The following is a 20,763-nucleotide window of genomic DNA, read 5'->3' on the forward strand; positions in this document are numbered from 1 at the left end:
TACCCAAAGCAGGCAGATAGATGATCACAGGAGAAGAGAATCACTATTTCTTGAGCGCCACCTGTATACCAGTGTCTCCTATGAGGTTCTTTAGAAGCAGACCCTGACCTGAAGACTGGTTTACAGTGATCTATGGGGGAGTGACTATTCAGGGGAAAAGGGAGAAGGTAGCAGGATAGGGAACGAGTTCAACAAGGGTGTAATAACCTCCAGCAGGGTCCTGTGGTGTCCAGCTCCTGCCTAATCCTACTAGGGCCTCAGTGGGCGGCAGGGTACACCTCAGAGGTGGTCTGGACCCATCCAGAAAGCTGAGCTCTCTTTTGGCTCACTGTTTTTGTTTTTAAAGATTTTATTTATTTATTCATGGAGACACAGAGAGAGGCAGAGACATAGGCAGAGGGAGAAGCAGGCTCCCTGCAGGGAGCCTGATGCGGAACTTGATCCCAGGACCCCAGGGGTCACGCCCTGAGCCAAAGGCAGATACTCAACTACTGAGGCACCCAGGCGTCCCATGGTTCACTATTGATTAAGGTCTGTGGTGGGGTTCATCTCATCTTGGCTTTCCTCCTTGATCAGCTTCCACGGGTCCTGAAACTTGATGTGCACGTCAGCGGTCGTGGGGAACTTTGGTGGGATCAGGGTGACACCCAGTGGAGAGCTTGGGATCTGGCACACGGAGAGACGTTTCCAAACTTGAGTCCGCAGCCCCGGATATTAATCAGTAGGTGAATTTTGAATGAGTGACAAATGCTAAGAAGGCCTGAGCAATTATCTTGCTCTCTCTCTCTCTGTTTTTCTTATTAATCTTTTTTTTCTTATGTAATCTCTACTCTCAACATAGAGCTTAAACTCACGACCCCGAGATCAAGAGTCACATGCTCTATGGACTGATCCAGCCAGACACCCTATTTTCTGAATTGTAATGAACCATTAGACAGAGCTGGATCATCCTGACACACATGCACCACACCTTCTGGAGCTGTGCTTGTACAGAGAGAACCTCCATTCTGCAATCAGCTTGTTACAAATGAGCATCAGCAATTCCCTTTCTTCATAATCTGAAACACCGTCTTTTTGCTTCATGCTCTGACTGTGCACGTCCTCGCTCCTGATGTCACATTTCACAAAACGCCCTTTATCAGCTCCAGGAAGGCTCAGGGCGAGTGAAGGGCTGACACGTGATGTGATGGGCACTGAAGGCTATTTTGCATTTCTTCCTACATTCCTTTCAGTCTCCTCTAGGAGATTGCTTAATTGCTTTTCAAACAGCTATCATGTCCTCCTAGCTTTACAGCTTCTTCCAGAAGATGATTACAATGTCCTATTATTTTTCAAGCCAAAATAGTGCTTCCTTACCCCTCAGTAATGTATGCACCGTCAATTTCAATAGCATCGGCTGTCTTTCCCCAACATGAATCTCTTTTTTCCCTTTATTCCCCTCCTTTGCTATTGTCATCCTCTTTAACCTTTCTCGGAAGAGCTTCTGAAGCACACAGATATATTTATGGAGTATCTGTACATTTGTGGATGCAATTGATGGGGAGCAGAATATATCACCCCAAAATATGCCACCTGGCATATCGATTATTTTGAATTAAAGTTGCTTAAGAAGAAGCCATTGTAAGAAGGACACTCTGACCCTCCTCTGTCCCCCTGAAAGCAGGAAATAAATTCCCTGTGTGAAGGATACTCTCCCAGCACCTGGCAGGGAGGAGGCATCCTGATCACCAGAGATAGAGAATTCAGGATGGAGAAGTCTGCATAAACGAACCTGGCTGCCACTTCCCTAACTAGCAACCCCGACCCCAAACCCCTTTGTTTTGTCAAATTTTCGCAAATTATTGCTTCTTCGTCTAAAAGGCAAAAAGCTGCCAGCTTTGGTCACTTCTCTGAGTCTCATGCCTCTATGAGTTCCTGTGTATATGAGACTAAATCTGTTTTTCTCCTGTTAATCTGATTTACGTCAATTCAATTATTAGGCCAGCCAAAGAACCTAGAAGGTAAGAAGGGAAATGTTTCCCTCCCCCACACAATTAAAATTTAAACACTCTCCATTTTGTCTAATGTTGACATTTCTCATTTCTGGAAGCAAGAATTTACTTAAACATTAAAAACCATATGTGTGATGTACTTTTCAGTGCATACTTCAGTCCTGAGAAGAGGAGAAAGATACCGTGCAGCTCTCTCATCTATTAGAACTGTGGGTTTGTTGAAAAGAGACATGTAATTGGAGACCTAAAGCCTAATTGGAAATGTGTTACTTTATCTCATTCCAGAAACGTAAGAGAATGTAGACTTTGGAAAGAAGACTGAATTTAACTCCTGTTTGTTATGGCTCACAAGCTTGAATGGGGCTTCTGTGATAACTATTTTTTGAAGTTGCTGATGAATTTAAGTTTAAAAGAAAGGAAACATTCCTGTCCTTCTCTTCAAAACCTCCTGCCCTCATGTGACATAGTATTGCTTTTTTTTCTTTTTTCTTTTTTATGATTATTTTTCAAAATGGACACTCTGAGCAACGGGAAGGTATACGATGGCTAGAAGACACACTAGGGGTTGGAATTTGGATTTGGGTGCTCCGGATGCCACATCCCCGAGGCTCCTGAGAAGGAGGGTGAAAGAACTGAGTGAGTTGTGAGATGTGAGCTTAATTAACGTTGGGCAAGCATCAGAAGATGCCCCCGACTCCTGACTTGGGGCTTCTGTGGCACAGGCTGCGTGAGAGTGTGGCTCAGACTGGCAGGCCTGCATAAAGTTTCTTGGTTCCTGGCCCTCCGAGTCTGTCACCCAGTCTGTAGCAGGGGATGCAACTAGCCATGGGACAAATAGCTTAGGCCACTCTGGTATAGATGGAGAAGCTACAGTGATGGAGAGGAAGAAGAGCTCGTCTCCCAGACTAGCCAAACGAAACTGAGTTCCAGGTGCCCCCAGTGATGACTTTCTTGATCCAACACCCTCAGTGCCTGTCTTGTCACTCACCTCACTTTCCCACACCCTGACTCTGATCTCTGGAATCATCTCCCCAAGGAATTACTTCTGCTCGTATCCCTGTTTCAGGGCCTGTTTCTGAATCAAGACAAAACATGTGTCCAGAACATGAGAGACTCCTAAGTCTGGGAAACGAACTAGGGGTGATGGAAAGGGAGGTGGACGGAGGGTGGGGGTGACTGCGTGACGGGCACTGAGGGGGGCACATGATGGGATGAGCACTGGGTGTTATGCTATATGTTGGCAAATTGAACTCCAATAAAAAACAAAAACAAATAACAAAAAACAAAAAACATGTGTCCGGTTCTGTCCTTAGCAGGCAGGCCTCACACAGGGGAGCTGGAAGCAGAACAGGACGTGGGCAGGAGGCCTGGCACGCAGAGGGGCAGGAAGTGACGAGGCCGGGCCATAGGCCTAGGCCCAGGGGTACCCAACCGCTAGCAGAGCCTGGCACACTGAGTGTCTGGGAGTCTGACCCAGAAGATTTACAGTTCCTTCCTCGTTGGGGAAGAGATGGTGGGAGGCAGAGTGGTGCAAATTTGGGATTTCCCTCAGTGTCCAGCCGGCCCAGCCCTGAGAGAAAAGCCAGAAGCCAGAAGCGAAAGATTCACTTTGAACCCGCTCGGGTTTGTCCCTGGCTGGGCCCACATCAGTGTGGCAGGTTAAGCTGCCTGTGCTGGGCACTCCCCCGAGCTCCCATCCGGGCAGGGGGACAGAATCCGATTTGTCTCTATTTTATGTTCGAAGCTTCGTGTGCCGTTCCCGGCCACCGCTCGCTCTCAGGTCCGTCAGGCCAGGACTTCACTGTTCAAACAAAGCTGCGCTCCCTTTCGTGCCCCTCCCGGTAGCAACACGACTCAGGGCTGCGGAAATCTTGTAGTGCCGCCTTCCCGGTGTATTTTATTAAAAGGTAAGATTATGCTCGAAGCAAAGGTCAGGCACACATTTGCTTAACGCTTCAGTCCTCAACCGGCTGGGGAGTATTTCCTCTGGAAGCTGAGAAGACGGCCGCCAGGTTAAGACAGGCCTTCACTTAAAGGTCAACCCAAAATATAATGGGAAAGATGAAAACAGTTGGAAATAGGCTGCTTCTTCTTCTTCTTCTTCTTCTTCTTCTTCAAAGATTTTATTTATTGGGGATCCCTGGGTGCTCAGCGGTTTAGCACCTGCCTTTGGCCCAGGGCATGATCCTGGAGTCCCGGGATCAAGTCCCACATCAGGCTCCCAGCATAGAGCCTGCTTCTCCCTCCTCCTGTGTCTCTGCCTCTCTCTCTCTCTCTCTATCATAAATAAATAAATAAATAAATAAATAAATAAATAAATAAATAAATCTTTTTTTTTTTTTTTAAAAAGGATTTTATTTATTTATTCATGAGAGACACAAAGAGGGAGAGAGGCCCAGACACAGGCAGAGGGAGAAGCAGGCTCCGTGCAGGGAGCCCGATGTGGGACTCGATCCCTGGGCTGAAGGCAGGCACCAAACTGCTGAGCCATCCAGGGATTCCCCCCCCCCTTTTTTTTAAAGGGAGACTGGTTCTAAGTAGAGACTTGCTTTTGCTTTCAAAGTTTCAATGATTCACAGTCAGTTTTAGAAACACAGTTGTTCTCTGAAACAAATGGGTAATTGAGGAAGTGCAGGCACAAATTTAAGCAGGAGGAAGTGACCAAGTATTGGGGGTGCCAACACCCCCTTTCCCAACACCACCCAACCAAGTGCTTTGCTTCTTCATGACACCTGCTTTCCAGGTGCTCTGATGTTCTGGATGGTTAGGCCCAGGGTCCCATTTCCCAAAGGGACAGGTGGACTGGGGACTACAGTAGCTACTTTTTTTTTTTTTTTAAAGACAGCGAGAGAGTACGAATGGTGGGGAAAGGGACAGCAGGAAAGGGGGAGAGAGAATGTTAAGCAAGCGCCATGCTGACACGGGGCTTGATCCCATGACCCTGAGATCATGACCTGAGCCGAAATCTAGAGTCAGATACTCACCTGACCAAGCCACCCAGGTGCCCCAAGGTAATTATTCTTGAATCTGTTATGGGCCAGATACTTGACATTGCACAGGTGCCAGCAGTGCAGGGCCCTTTGGCTAGAGGAAGGGATTACAGAGACCAGCAGGTCTCTGGGGAGAATACGCAGGGTTGAGAAACTCCCCAATTTTCCTATAGCCCCACATGTAGGAGATTGCCCATACTTGGATCAGGCTCCAGACCATGCATCCTTATTTCATAATCAAGTGAATGATGAGGTGCGGTTGCTGTGTGGTGCTTTCCCAAGCCTTGGCCATGCCCTCCCATAGCAGCCCCAGTAGCTTTGCTCATCATTCGATCTAATCAAACCCTCTCTGAAACCTGTTGGACTCACCACGTGGTATAAAAATGGCACTCTGATGTACCTAGCTTTGACAGGTGGTTCTGCCTGTCTGAGATTTATGGCAGGTAGTTAGTTAACTTCTTCAAGATTCATTGGTACTAGTTATGTTTTTGGAAATACTGCTTTATTGATTGGTAAATACTTCCTGTAACCCCTCAAGTGTCCCTTCCCTGACATCCTATCTCTCAAGGTCTTCCTCTGGGATCACCAGGATCTCCAACAGTTAGAAGGTTCATTAATGCCTAAAACTGCATTTGCCCTCAGGATTCTGCTCCATCCTGACAGAGAGAGTAATACTGTTTGACAAGCTAGTCTAGCTAGCTCCTAGACACTACTATTGCACTTTTCATGTGAGACAGATAAATCACCCTTTAAGCTGCTGAGAATTTGCTTACTTGCAGCTCAGTGAATTCCCCACTGATAAGTGCGCTATTTCCAGGACCATGCCATGTGTGTGGCCTACACTCAGTTATCCGAGTAACAACTTGGGCATGTGGTCTAAAGGAAGGAGACTAAGAAGCCTGGCTTGATTAGAGGAGAGAATCATAAAGAGGAGAATCTTTGACAAAGTAAGTGCTTCAGGGTAGTCTGAGAAGGATAATTTGAATCTCTTCATTTTGGAAAAGAAGGAGAGAGAGAGAGAGAGAGAGAGAAGAACGATCCATAACATGTACTCACGGGATGAAAGGGTTATTAGAAAGAAAACTTTGGAAACTGCTGAGTGGTAATATTTCTAACCCAAGTTAATAACTTGCTGGAAACCCAAGAGGAAGGCATTTCGTCTTAGCTTTGCCATTAAGCACAAAGCCAAAGCTCTCAGAATGTGATTTATAGCCCTCAGAGCTCTGTGGATTTCATTACAAAGTACTAAATAAAGCCTGGCACCTCTCAAGGTGTCCCATAGCCCAGGATATGGAGAGATAAGGGGTTTTTGCCAAGGTCAGACTGCAGGCAGCAGGGAGCCCATGGATATGACTTGGTTAAAGAAGAAACACAACACACACACACACACACACACAATGTGGGTAGTTGGTAGGAGCACTATGTCTGAATCTCATGCCTGCTGTGGCAGATTATAATTTCCAAAGATGGTCCCATCAACATATTCTTCTTTTATTCTTCTTTTCCCATCAGGAGGTATGTGTGTGGGGTGTCTCTTCCCCACTTTGCACTTGGTGGGTCTGTGACTATGATGGAGGGATAAGTCATATAAGGCGATGCAACTTTCGCTGGCCCTCCCAGGGTCTTTGACCTGGAAATCCTGCCACCAGCCACATGGAAAGGCCACTGTAGATGTTCTGCCCACAAACCTAGCTGATGGTCAGCATTGACCAGCCATCGTCAGTATTATCATCAGCAGACATGGGAATGAGTGAAGCTTCAGAAGATGCCAACTGTGAGCCTTTGAGCTGCTCCGGGGGAGCCATATGATGCAGAGATGAGCTGTCCTTATTGAGAACTTTCCAAACTGCAGGCTCATGGGCAAAAAAATGTTATTTTAAAACACTAAGTTTAGGAGCAGTTTGCTATGCAGCAATTCTTCGGAGTGTAGTGCTAACAAGAGTTGCTCAGATATCACTCGTGACAGAGAATGTATCCAAAGGGACAGAGTCTACCAACATATTAGCAGATCCAAGTGAATATGGGAAGGCGACACTCTGGGTCTTAACAAAGCCTCCGTCAGGCCTGACTTTGTGGGGTTGATTGGCAGAAATACTGCCTGTGGTTCTGGCCCCGACCTTTAAATGGCCCTGGTTTTACTTTCCCTGTTGGTGGCTTTGTTGAGAAACAATTCAAGATAAAAGTCAAGGGATATCTGACAGAGACCACCAATTGATTTCCCAAATCTATTTTCTCCTTCTTCCTTTGGTAGCAAGTTCCTGAATCGTAGCAGTGCACAGATCACTCAGAAAAAAGATTCCTGCTGCAGGCACTTGTGATGTGCTATTGGGCCCATCTGGGCTTGCTGCAGCCGAGGGCACGGGTCCACACACCGGCCTTCGTTAATTGTTTTCTCCTCTCTGCCATATTCATTTTTCTTGGCTTCTTTCTTAATCGAAATATGAATTCACATAACCTAAAATTCACTATATTAACCATTTTAATGTGTATAATTCAGAGGCAGTTAGCACATTCACAATGTTGTGCAATCATGATTATGATCTGATTTTGGAGTATATCACCCAGAAAGAATCCCTGTGAAGCAGTTATTCCCAAACCCACCTGCCCACAGTTTTTGGCAAACACCAGTCTACTTTCTGTCTCTATGGGTTTTCCTATTCTGGACATTTTCTTTTTTTTTTTTTTTTTTTTTTTTTTTGGTTTTGTCAAATGTTTTATTGAGTGTAGACATCTGGAGTACTGTAAAACATGCATTATCTGTAGATTCAAAAAGGAGCAAGCCACATTGTCCTCACTGTCAAATGTGTCAGGCTTGGCATACATGATGGAGATTAATGAAGTATCATGAGAGTAATATGGTTCCTGAAAAGCTTCTACAATTTGGAGTAGGGTCTTAATCACGTGAAAAGCAAAGCTGTTCACATTCAGTGAACTTGCATTTCATTGGAGGTACACAGTATTTTAATTTTAAAACAAAAATAATTCTGTTTTTAGAAGATTCCCATCCCCTAACTTTATTTGTCCCTCAGTTTTCAGAAATTTTAATTTAAAAAAAATCATATCCCTTTTAGGAAGTTGTACATTTATCCGAACAATAGCTAAAATTTATTTCTTCTTCGGTTGCTGGGGTGTATTAAATTTGAAGAAGATAATATCTCCATCTTCAACAATATAATTTCTGCCTTGTTGTCTGTACTTTCCAGCAGCCTTGACTGCATTTTCAGAACCTTCCTCTTTAAAATCTTCGTATTTCATTACCTCAGCCATAATGAATCCTTTTTCAAAATCTGTGTGAATCTTTCCTGCAGCTTGAGGAGCCTTCGTCCCTTTCCTGATGGTCCATGCACGTACTTCATCTGGGCCTGCAGTGAAAAAGTATTCTAGTTGGAGTGCTGCAAACCCAGCCTTAATGATCTTTGGCAAAGCGCTTTGTGTCATGTTCGCTTCCAGATACTTCTGTCTCTCCTCAGCACTCAATTCTTGCAACTCGAGTTCCAAGGCCCCACTAAAAGGAATGACCAAGGCACCTGGGTCATACTTGTCCACCCACTCTTTAATTTTTATCAACCATTTGTTTTTCTTTCTAATGTAGTCTTTTTCAGAAAGATTAACCAAGTAGACCATTGGTTTTGAAGTCAGAAATAAGTGTTTATTCAACACTTCGATCTCTTTGTCGTTCCAATCATGATAGAAGCGAACAGGTTTCTTTTGATCTATAACCCAGGATTTGACTTTGCACATTATATCATATTCAGGTTTTAATTTTTTATCTCCTCCTCTCACAGCCACTTTTTCTAGTTTATCTATAATGGGCCCAATCATTTCCTCATCTTTAAGCTGAAGCTCTTCGTGTATTATTTCTATATCTCGAATAGGATCTACACTTCCTTCAACATGCGTGATATCATCATCTTCAAAAGCACGTGTTAGATGAAAGATTCCGTCACAGGCACTGATATGAGATAAAAAGGCATTTCCCAGGCCTTGACCATTGTGAGCTCCTTTCACAAGACCAGCAATATCCACCACATTTAGAAAGGCAGGAATTTTGCTTGCTGGTTTGTGGTACTGGCAAAGAAAGTCAAACCTTTCATCTGGCACAGGTACTCTGCTCTCATTAGGATCAATTGTGCAGAATGGGAAGTTTTCTGCTGAAGCTTGACTGTTGGTTAATACATTGAAGAAGGTAGATTTCCCAACATTTGGCAATCCAACAATACCAATTTTCAAGGAGGTTCCAAATCTTCCAATGATTGGGGGTGGTTTAATTCCATCACCTCCCTTTTTGGGAGGCATCGTGCTCGGGCCGGGCGATGACACGGGGTCCCAGCGGCCGTGGGAGACGGGTCCTGCCGGCCTGGACATTTTCTTTAAGTGGAATTATATATGTGGCCTTTTGTTGTCTGGATTTTTTACTTAGCACAATATTTTCAGGGTTTGTCCATGTTTTAGCATGTTATAGTATTTTATTTATTTTTTTATGCTGTGTAGTATTCTATTGTACGGAGATAAACTGCATTTTATTTATCTATTGATTAGTGGATGGACATTTAGGTTGTTGCCACTTTTGGGCTATTATGAATAATGCTTATATGAATATTCATGTAAATGTGGACACGTGCTGTCATTTCTCTTGGGCATATACATAGATCTTGTTATAATCATACTATATTTAACTTTTTGACAACAGTTAAAATGTTTTTTTGTAGTGACTGTACCATTTTACTTTCTGACCAGCAATGTATTAGTGTTTCAATTCCTCCACATCCTTTCCAACACCTATTATTATTATTATTTATTATGGCCATCCTAATATATATGAAGCAGTATTTCAACTATTTGTTGAAAATAATATATTTTCCCCACTGGATGATCTTGGCACTCTTATAAATCAATTGGCTATAGATATGGAGTTTATTTCTGGACTCTCAATTTTATTCCATCATTATCTTCATATGCGGTTGAATTCAGTTTGCTAGCATTTTTTTAAGGATTTTTTGCATCTATATTTATAAAGGGTATTGGTTGTAGTTTTCTTTACTTGTGGTGACTTTTTCTATGGTGTCAGTGTAATACAGGCTTCATAGACTGAGTTAAGAAATGTTTCTTCCTGGGTGGCTCAGGGGTTTAGTGCCGCCTTCAGCCCAGGGCGTGATCCTGGAGTCCCAGGATCGAGTCCCACATCAGGCTCCCTGCATGGAGCCTGCTTCTCCCTCTGTCTGCGTCTCTGCCTCTCTCTCTCTCTATGTCTCTCATGAATAAATAAATAAAATCTTTAAAAAAAATGTTTCTTCCTCTTACATTTTTTAGAAGATTGTAAGAATTGAGGTTCATTCTTCTTTAAATAATAGCATTCACCAATGTAGCCATCTGGTCCTGAGCTTTTCTTTGTTGGAAGTTTTGTTTTGTTAAATGATTCAATCACTATACCAATTGTAGATCTATTTGGATTTTAAATGCCTTCTTTGGTTAGTCTTGGAATTTATCCATTTCATTTAGGTGATTTAATTTGTTGGCATAGAATTGTTCATGGTATTCTCTTATAATCTTTATCTCTGTAAGGCTGGTAATAACATTCCCAATTTCTTTTAAGATTTTAGTAGTTTTAACCCCCCCACACCTTTAGTCATATAGCCAGTTTTGTCAGTTCTCTTGCTCTTTTTTAAAGAACCAATGTTTGATTTTACCGATTCACTCTAGTGTTTTTCTGTTCTCTATTTCATTCATCTTCATTCTAATCTTAATTGTTACCTTCCTTCTGCTTTTTTTGAATTTAGTTTACTCTTCCCTTTCTGGTTTTTAAGGTATAATATTAATTTGAGATATCTCTTCTTTCTTGATGTAGGCTTTTATAGCTGTAAATTTCCCTGTAAAAACTGCTTAACTGCATCCCTGATGCTATGTTATGCCTTCATTTTCATTCATCTGAGAGCATTTTCTAATTTCTTTTGTGATTTGTTTTTTGACTCACTGATTACTTAGGAATGTATCATTTAATTCGTCTGTATTTGTCAATTTCTCAGGTTCCTCTCTATTTTTGATTTTTAATTTCAATCCATTGTAATCAAAGAAAATAACTTGTGTGATTTCAATTCTTTTAAATTTACTGAAGCTTGTTTTATGGCCTAATTTGTGGCCTATCCTGGAGAATGTTTCACTGCTTGAGAAGAATTTATTATTCTTATGTTTTGGGGTAGAGGGTTGTCAGGTAGGTTGAGGCTGTTAATAGTGTTGGTTAAGTCTTCTATTTCCTTGTTTATCTTCTGTAGGCAATTCTGTCCGTTATTGAAATGGGGCACGAAGCATCCAACTAGGACTGTTGAATTTCTTATTCCTCCCCTCAATTCTGTCAGTCTTTGGGGCACGTGGGTGGCTCAGTGGTTGAGCATCTGTCTTTGGCTCAGGTCATGATCCTGGGGTCCTGGAATCAAGTCCTGCACTAGCTCCCCTCAGGGAGCCTGCTTCTCCCTCTGCCTATGTCTCTGCCTCTATTTCTGTGTCTCTCATGAATAAATAAATAAAATCTTAAAAAAAATTTGTCACTGTTTGTTTCACCTATTTTGAAGCTCTGTTGTTAGGTGCATATGTATTTGTAATCACTATAACTTCTTTATGAATTTATCCTTATATAGATACGGTAACATATTTTTCTTTTAAAGTCTATTTTATCTTGTATTAGTATAGCCATCACATGTCTCTTATGGCTGTTATTTGCTCATACTTTTTTGCATCCTTTTACCTTCAACCTATTTGTATCTTTGAATTTAAAGCAGATCTCCTGACATCAAAACTAATATAACACTCTATGTTAATTATGCTTCAATTAAAAAAAATACAGTATGTCTCTTGTAGACAACACACGTTAAGTCATGTCTTTTAATCCATTCTGTTAGCCTCTGTTTTCTTTATTGGATTGTTTAATCCATTCACAATCAATATTATTGATACAGTTGGATTTATGTCTGCTATTGTACTTTTTGTTTTCTGTATTACTCTCTTTTTTTTTTTTGTTCTTCTATTTCTCTTTTACTGCTTTCTTTTCATGAAGGAAATACTTTCTAGTGTAGCATACTAATTTCTCCAAGAATTTTTCACTATATGTATTTCAGGAGTATTCTTAGTAATTATTCTATCACTTAACCATATACATTTTAACTTATCAAAATCTAATTTAGTTTTATACTAACTTATGTTAGTATAACACATAGAAATATTTCTCCTAAATAGTTCTGTATCTCCCTGCTTTCTTATGTGCTGTTATTATTACAAGTATTCATCTATAAAATGTTACAAACTTAATGATATGTTGTTAGAATTACTATTTTATACCATATTGTCTCTATTAACGCAGCTGAGAAAAGAAAGGAGTGCTAATATATATTCAGAGGGATTATGTCTCAAGTAACTGTTAATAAATATTTGTTCAATGAATGGATAGTGAACCAAAAACAAAAGAAAATGTATTTCAAGAAGAAATATGTGATCAAATGTGTACGTCAAAGGTGCTATAAGGATGATGAAAGTTGAGAATTGATCACTGGGATTGGTAACATGGAGGCATTAGTGGAATTCTGAGGGTAAAAGCCCAGTTAGAGTGGGTTTGAGGATGTATAGAAGCTGAGGAAGTGGGGAGAAGCAGGCTACTCTTCAGGAGTAGTTTACTATAAAAGTGAACAGAGAAATGAGACTTGCAGGAAAATATGAAGTCAGCAGAAAATGTTTTAAAAGATGAAGGATTGTGCAGCATTTAGTATGCTGAAGGTATAACTCAATAGGGAGGTTTATGAAGAAGGTTAGTATCCAAGTTGAGAACTGCCTGAGGTTGAAGAATGAGCAATTCATCCATTGGATATCAAGATGTTAACAAGGAGATGTTCCTTTTGTCTCTGAATTCAGCAAAAACAGAAACAACCTTAAATCTAAGGATCATTTAACAAAAGCCACCAGACACATCCCCAAAGAACCACCATAAGAGGTGGGTAAGCCAGCGTTATGGGGTGGCCATCATCTCATCCCTTTTTAGGGACTGTTCAAAATGGTAGCTACGGGGCATCACGGGTGGCTCAGTGGTTTAGTGCCGTCTTTGGCCCAGGAAGTGATCCTGGAAACCTGGGATCGAGTCCCACATCGGGCTCCCTGAATGGGGCCTGCTTCTCCCTCTGCCTGTGTCTCTGCCTCTCTCTCTCTCTCTCTCTCTCTCTCTCATGTGTGTGTCTCTCATGAATAAATAAAATCTAAAAAAAAAAAACAAAAACAAAATGGTAGCTACTAGCAACATGCAGCCACTTAAATGTAAATTAATTAAAATCAAGTACAATTCAGCAAGTTCAGCTTTTCAGTGCATTGACTACATTGTGGCATTACATGAAGTTCATTACATGAAGTTGGGCAGCATTGGTCTAGAACAGTTGGTAGAGAGAAAAAATGGCTAGAGTAGGTGGTTCTCAGCCTTTGTGGAGAATGCTGTACATTTCCCTGCTCTGTTAGTTCATTGGATTTTTCCCCCCAGTTGTATGTTTGGATGTGCTCCAGATCTGCTGCTGGGCTGCCTGGAGCAGGAGCAAGGAACTGGAGAGAGATGGTGGGCAGTGGGAAGATAGAAGGCAGCACTCAGGCAGGGGTGGAGAAACATTCTCTTCTAACCATCCTCATCCTCCTAAACATAGGTTAGTGAACACATGGTAGACACGTTGGTATCTGCTGGTTCTCTTTTGGCTTTTAATTCTTTGATTACTTTTTAGCTACATGATGAAATACATAACACATTTTCTTATGAGGCACATTTTAAAGTTTGCCTTAGTCTTCATTGTCATTCATCCTCAACAAAAAATTTAATTTGGGTATGATTTGGGGCATCAGAAATAAAGTTAAGGAGAAGAACATAATCTGCCAGGAGAGAGTTACATTTGCAGCCACCATCTGTCTCTGGCTGCACAAGGTGCACACTAGACCCTCTACCACACTGTGCGTGGATGCACCCAGGCACTTGTTCGCTATTTTGCTAACATGTACTAGCAAGTCTTTAGGAAAAAAAAAGCCATAGCATTTATGCATTGTTTCAAGTTTTCTTCCTTTGTACAGAAGATTTTTTAAAAGTTAATTGTTAAGGATTATATGAAAATCCTATTTTATGTCTTCTAGCACCTTTGACATGACTTTAGCAACACTTAATAATATTTTCATTCCCACAATCCCCTCTGTGCTGTCTTGAAATGGATTCTTATACCTCCTGAATTATTGTGATCTCGAGTAGTGTTTCTGCTGAGGAACTGGGGTGTGAGAATTCATTCCTTTCATTAGTTTATAAAATGTTTGCTACAGTTATTGCTAAAGCCTGAGTTAACGGAGATGCTCCTGTAATAGGCACGCCAGTCAACTAAATAGCGAGGTCTTATTTGAAAATCTTTCAAAAATAAATACTTCTTGAACAAATTCAGAGTATATTTACTGAGAATCTATTACATGCCAGATACTGTTCAGGACCCAGGGGTACAACAGCAAAGAAGAGAGAGCCTTTGTCCTCATGGAGCTTCCCTTCTAAAGATGAGACACAGGTAATAAAGAAATGTTAAATATTTCAAATATTTCCTGATTTCAAGTCAGGAAGCAGTGAGCATTTGAAGAAAAAAAAAGGACAAGGGAATAGTAGAAAATGCCTGTGAGTAGTCAAGAAATAGTCTCTGAAAACTTTCACTGCTATTTGAACAAAAGCATTGGAATCGGCTACACAAGTATCTTCAAGGCAGAAGACAAAGCAAGGGTACACCTGGAGAAGAAATCCTGCTGGCTGTGGCTGGAGGGCAGAAGGTAGAGCATCAGTGGCAAGGAGATGCATAACTATGTGGAACTGGATCATGCCACCTTGTAGACCAGGGTAAGATTTCTGGATTTCATTCTGTGTGAGATGGGATTGGCTTCAAAATTATTCAGTGAGAGGATGGAAAGGGAAAAGTGAGTAGAGGTAAGGATGAAACAAGTATAGTCAGGTGTAGATAATTGAATGAGAGTTCATCATTTCTTTACTATTGTGTATCTTTATAGATTTTCTTTTTAAAAAGATTTTATTTATTTACTTGAGTCAGAGAGCGCACGGGTGTGTGAGTGCATAAGAAGGGGGAAAGGAAGGGTCAGGAAGAGGGAAAAGCAGGCTCCATGCTAAGTGCAGAGCCTGGGGGGGCGGTGCTTGGGGGTCTTGGTCTCACAACCCTGAGCAGAAAACAAATGTCAGCTGCTTAACCAACTTAGCCACTCAGGTGCCCCTCTTTGTACATTTTCTTAAAATACTTTTTAAAGCATTAGAGAAGAAACACATAAATCAAGCCACTCCCACTCAAAATCTTCTATTACATTTGTTTTAAATTAATTAATTTGATAGTTATATAACTATTAATTGTTTCCATCTGCTTCTTTAGTTTACCCTTCCTAGGTTTTTATGTTGGGTGTTTAGTTAATTTGTTTTACTTTTTTCCATTTTTTGGACATATTTAATTTTTTTTTTCTGATAGCTGCTTTAGCTATATTGTATAGATTTTCATGCCATTAGAAATTATTCTTTTTTTTTAAAGATTTTATTTATTTATTCATGAGAGGGGCAGAGACATAGGCAGAAGGAGAAGCAAGCTCCCTGTGGGGAGCCTGAAGTGGGACTTGATCCCGGGGCCCCAGGATCATGACCTGAGCTGATGGCAGATGCTCAACCACAGAGCTACCCAGGAGCCCCAGAAAGTATTATTTTCTTAAAAAAAGATTTTATTTCTTTATTTATTTGACAGAGAGAGAGAGAGAGTGAGCGAGTGAGTGTATAAGTAGGCAGGGCGGCGCGCAGAGGGAGGGAGAAGCAGGCTCCCCACTTTTCAGCTTTGACCCAAGCATTGTGTAGCTTTTCAAAATTTTCAGGTGGAGTGAGGTTTTTTGGCTTGTTATTAATTTCTAGTTTTATTGCATTGTGGTCAGAGATCACTGCTTATATTATTTCTGTATGGGGGAATTTATTAAAGATTCTTTTATGATTCAAGAGATGGTCAAATTTTATGTCTTCCATGACATTTGAAAAGGTATGTTCTCTATTATGGAGTTCAGAGTTCAATATACATCTGTCACTTCTATGTTATTGATGAGATGATATTTAGAACTTCTGGATCCATCTTAAGTTTTATTGGTTCTCCTGCTCAGTCTTCATTAGAGAGAGGTGTGTTTAACATTCCTATTATCCTAGGTTTCTGTGTGTTTTTACTCATATCTCTGATAGTTTCTACTTTATGATACGGGGTGTGTTGGGGTATAGATATTAATAATTCTTATGTATTCTTTCATGATTTGTAGCTTATAGAAATACCTTTCATAGACGTTTTTGGGTCTTAATTTTACTTTATCAGATATCACTCTTAAATCCCCTTCTTTTTTATGTCTCCTTGCTTGGTGTATCTGCTTATCATTTTACTTTGAATCTTTTGGAATCTTTGCATTTTAAGTGTGTGTCTTATTTTTTTTTTAAGATTTATTTATTTTAGAGAAAGAGGGGAGGGGCAGAGGAAGAAGGAAAGAGAGTCTTTTTTTAGCTTATTTTATTTAAATTCAATGGCTAACACATAGTGTATTATTAGTTTCAGAAGTGGAGTTCAGTGATTCATCAGTTGCATAGAACACCCAATGCTCATCAGATCACATGCTCTCCTTAATGCCCATCACCCAGTTACCCCATCCTTCCACCCACTCCTCCTCCAGCAAACCTCAGTTTGTTTTCTAGAGCTGAGTCTCTTATGGTTTGTCTCCCTCTCTGTTTTCATCTTATTTCATTTTTCCCTCTCTTCCCCTATGATCCTATTTTGTTTCTTAAATTCCACATATGAGTGAAACTGTATGATAATTGTCTTTCTCTGGCTTATTTCGCTCAGCATAATACCTTCCAGTTCCATCCATGTCAATGAAAATGGTAAGATTTCATCCTTTTTGATGGCTAATATTCCATTGTGTACATATACCACATCTTCTTTATTCATTCATCTGTTGATGGACATCTGGGCTCTTTCCATAGTTTGGCTATTGTGGACATGGCTGCTATAAATATTGGGGTGCAGGTGCCCCTTCAGATCACAGTGTTTGTATCCTTTAGGCAAATACCTACTAGTGCAATTGCCGGGTCATAGGATAGCTCTATTTTTAACTTCTCGAGGAACCTACATACTGTTTTCTAGAGTGGCTGCACCAGCTTATATTCCCACAGCTGTGTAAGAAACTTCCCCTTTGAAGGAGAGAGAATCTTAAGCAGACTCTGTGCTGAGCACAGAGCTCGACATGGAACTCAGTCTCACCACCCTGAGATCACACCTGAGCAGAAAGAGTTGGATGCTCAATCAACTCTGCCACACTGGCTCCCCAAGTGTGTTTCTTGTATATATTATGCGATTGTTGTTTTTGGTAGTTCATCTGAAATCTCTTTTAATTAGGAGTTAAGCTCATTTGCATTTATGAATATGATTATTATGTTTGGTCTCAGTTATGTTATGAGCTATGTAAGAGGAAAAAGATGGTCAGTTCAAGTATAGCTTCTTCTTCATGGGCTGAAATCTACACAACTTTGTGGTAGTAAGGGAGCTACTTTTGTTGGGGGTGGAGTGGGGAAGGAAAGTGGTTCTAGAGACTGCAGTCCTTGAACAGTGCTGTGGATAATGCAAAGACTGGTGGAGGGGTAGTAGCAGGGTGTGGAGATGAAGGAATGATTATGTGACTAATATCTATTCACCTTTCTTACATAGTAATAGAATTTTTAATTGGAGAAATTAGAAATGTGAGCACTCAGTGAATCATATTTCCCAGCCTCTTTGCAATCAGTTGTAGCCACATGACTAAGTCCTAGACTTAGTAAATTTGATGTGTGAGTATATTTGATGTGTGCAGCTTTTTAGTTTACTTTTAAAATGCAAGAGCCATGCCCTCCATCCTCCATCCCTTTCCCCCATTCTCCTTTCCTATCAGCTAAATGCAGACGAGATACCATAACCCAGAGCACAATATAAAAACTGGAACTTGAGAATGGCCATATTTCTGACATTATTGGGGTGCCCTGACAGCTCTGAATCTCTTATCTGGATGCTTCTTTTTTGTAAAAGAAATAAGCTCCTATGTTGTTAAGCTACTGTATTTTGTGGCCACCTGATTAAGGCAGTCTAAAACAGATGCTCCTACCTGGGAGCACACAGACCTGTGAGTGTTCTCTCCAGTCCTGTGTAAGATAGTGTGGAGGCTGGAGGAGGAGCAGCTTCCTGAGATCAGGATCCCTTCAAATTAATATATCAGAGTTTCTATCTCACCATAGAAGACTGAGCCCTCTCATGTATCTTTCTTCAGTCTGAGATACCCATTATAATATTAGACAGTTATAAAAGAGAATACGAGTCTGGCCAGCAGTTAATCAATGATGTAAATTTCTATATGCTGGATGCAAGGTGGAGGAGAAAACTGAGTGGATAAAATCACAACCAGAATAAATGGAAAGAGGTTGCCTGGAAACCTGGATAGGTTCTATATGCAGAGATGGTGGGCACCAGAGAATGTGAAGGTGGAGAAGCAGGGATAAAATAAGAGGACTAATGAACAATTGCATCACAAAGAGTCCAGCCTTCACTCCCCTCTCTCTCCCTCACCAATTCAGAGTTCGGACATCCCTGTGTTTACCCTTCCTCACCCCAGGCATATAATTAGGTTTCTCTCAAAAGGAATTGAACATTAAGTGTAAAGACACTAGGAGAGCTGGGGCAGGTGTTCATATCTCAGAATAAATATATACCTATTATGGCATCGTGGGGGGGGCACTTAAACATAGTTATTTATTATTTTCACTCCAAGGTTTGGTGGATAATCAATCTCACACGTATTCACTGAGCTACCAGCCAATTTTCCTTTATTTTAAAATATTAACAAAATCCAAACATAAGTAGACATTGGAAGAAAACCTGTGGCATGCAAGAGAATTATGGAAAGTAATAGAGGAGCTCTTAATAGGAGAAGAAAGGTAATTATAAAAACTGAAGAGATGGTAAAACAAACTATTACTGTGAAAGAAATCAGAGACAACATTTCATCCATAGAACAGGAATAGGATGCTATGAAAATGGAACAGAAAAGAATAAATTACTTCTGAAAATTAAACATATGGTTGTTGATATTTTTAGAAAGCATATATTTAGAAGTTTGGAAGAATAGTTCAGAGCATCACTCAGAATACAGAGAATAAAATTTAAAAGGAAAGGTAAGAGTATAGAGGGCCAATCTAGAAGAAACACAACAGAAGAAAGTTTCCCAGAGCTGATCAGAGACACATTCTTTAAGCAGAGGAGTTTCACTGGATAATGAGCAGAATAAAGAATTATAGTCCTAGTCCTAGTCACATTGCTGTGAAATGTCAGAACATACAGGATAGAGGTAAAATCTTGGAGGGAGGGTTACAATAAAAGAATAAAACCTAGACTGTCAGCAGACTTCTCATCTCCAACAATGGATTCTAGAAGAGCATGATGCAAAAACTTTAAAGTTCTGAAAGATATAGATTTCTATTCACAGTTAAAGTAATTATTGAATTTAGTCAAATTAAATTCATTTTCAGATACATATAGTTTTACAAAGTTTTGTGTATCTTTTCTGAGGAAGTTACCTGACTATTTGCTTCAAGGAGATGGTAAATACCAAGACAGAGGAGGATGTGGTACATGTAAATCAGAAATTCATCCTAAAAATGAAAAGAAAATGTATCCCAGGATGATAGTTATTATGGGTCAGCATGAAATTTGTCTAAATTAGAACAGGAAAGTAGAAGGATCTAATAAAACTTTTTCTAGCAATAATGAGTGAGATTTTGACATTTAAACTGCAATGTTCTAGGAATGTTCTTCCTTAGGACATGTAATCATTCTTTCCTTGGGAAGTATAAGATATCTCAAATGCAACGTGTCCCAAACTGAAGTCTGGTATCCACTGTACCCACGCAGAAACCTGCTCAACGGCCAGCTTTTCTCCTCAGTTGTTGGCAACAACCAGCCTTCTAATCTCTAGGCTGAACGTCTTGCAGTTGTCCTTGAGTCTTCCTTCTCACCCTGCATCCAGCCTGCCAGAAATCTCATTGGTTGTTCCTCAGAACATACCCAGAGTTGGAATAGTTCCCATCACCTCTACTAATTCCACCTGGTCTGAATCACCATTATCCGTCACGTGGATCACTTTGATGGCCTCCTGACATGTATGCTTCTACTCTCCTCCTCACATTCTAGTTTCAGTGCTTCAGAGACATCCTGTTACTCCTCTGCTCAGAACCTACCAGTAGCTCTCCATTTCATTCACAGCAAACCCCACAATCCTTATGATGGTTTACAAGCTTTGCTTAATCTGGCATTTGGATACCCATCTCCTACTTCTCTCTCCTTCATTCGCTCAGATCCAACCACCTCAGCTTCCTTAACATCTCAAAAGACAACAAACACATCCCCACCTTAGAGCTTTTGCATCAGCTGTTCCTCTGACATAAATGCATTTACTCCAGGAGTCCATACACTTAACTCCCATATCTCCTTTAAGTTTTTGTGCAGATGTCATCTAAGTGAAGCTTATCCAGATAGTCATATTTAAAATTGCAAATTGTCTTTCATGCCAGCTCTTCCAATCTCTCCTTTTCTGCTCTACTAGCATGTGATATGATTGATTAATTTATCAATTGATTGTTTATTGTTTATTACCTTCTTCCCCTATAGAATGTAAGCTCCATGAGGTCAGGGATTATTAACTATTTGTTC

General features: G+C 40.6%; 1 pseudogene; it reads right to left on the reverse strand.

Moving 5' to 3' along the window:
- Positions 1-7,653: 7,653 nt before the first annotated feature.
- LOC112922678 (obg-like ATPase 1 pseudogene) lies at positions 7,654-9,333 on the reverse strand (annotated as a pseudogene).
- Positions 9,334-20,763: the final 11,430 nt, after the last annotated feature.

This window comes from Vulpes vulpes, chromosome 14, assembly GCF_048418805.1.
Source record: "Vulpes vulpes isolate BD-2025 chromosome 14, VulVul3, whole genome shotgun sequence".
In the NCBI taxonomy this organism is placed as follows: domain Eukaryota; kingdom Metazoa; phylum Chordata; class Mammalia; order Carnivora; family Canidae; genus Vulpes; species Vulpes vulpes.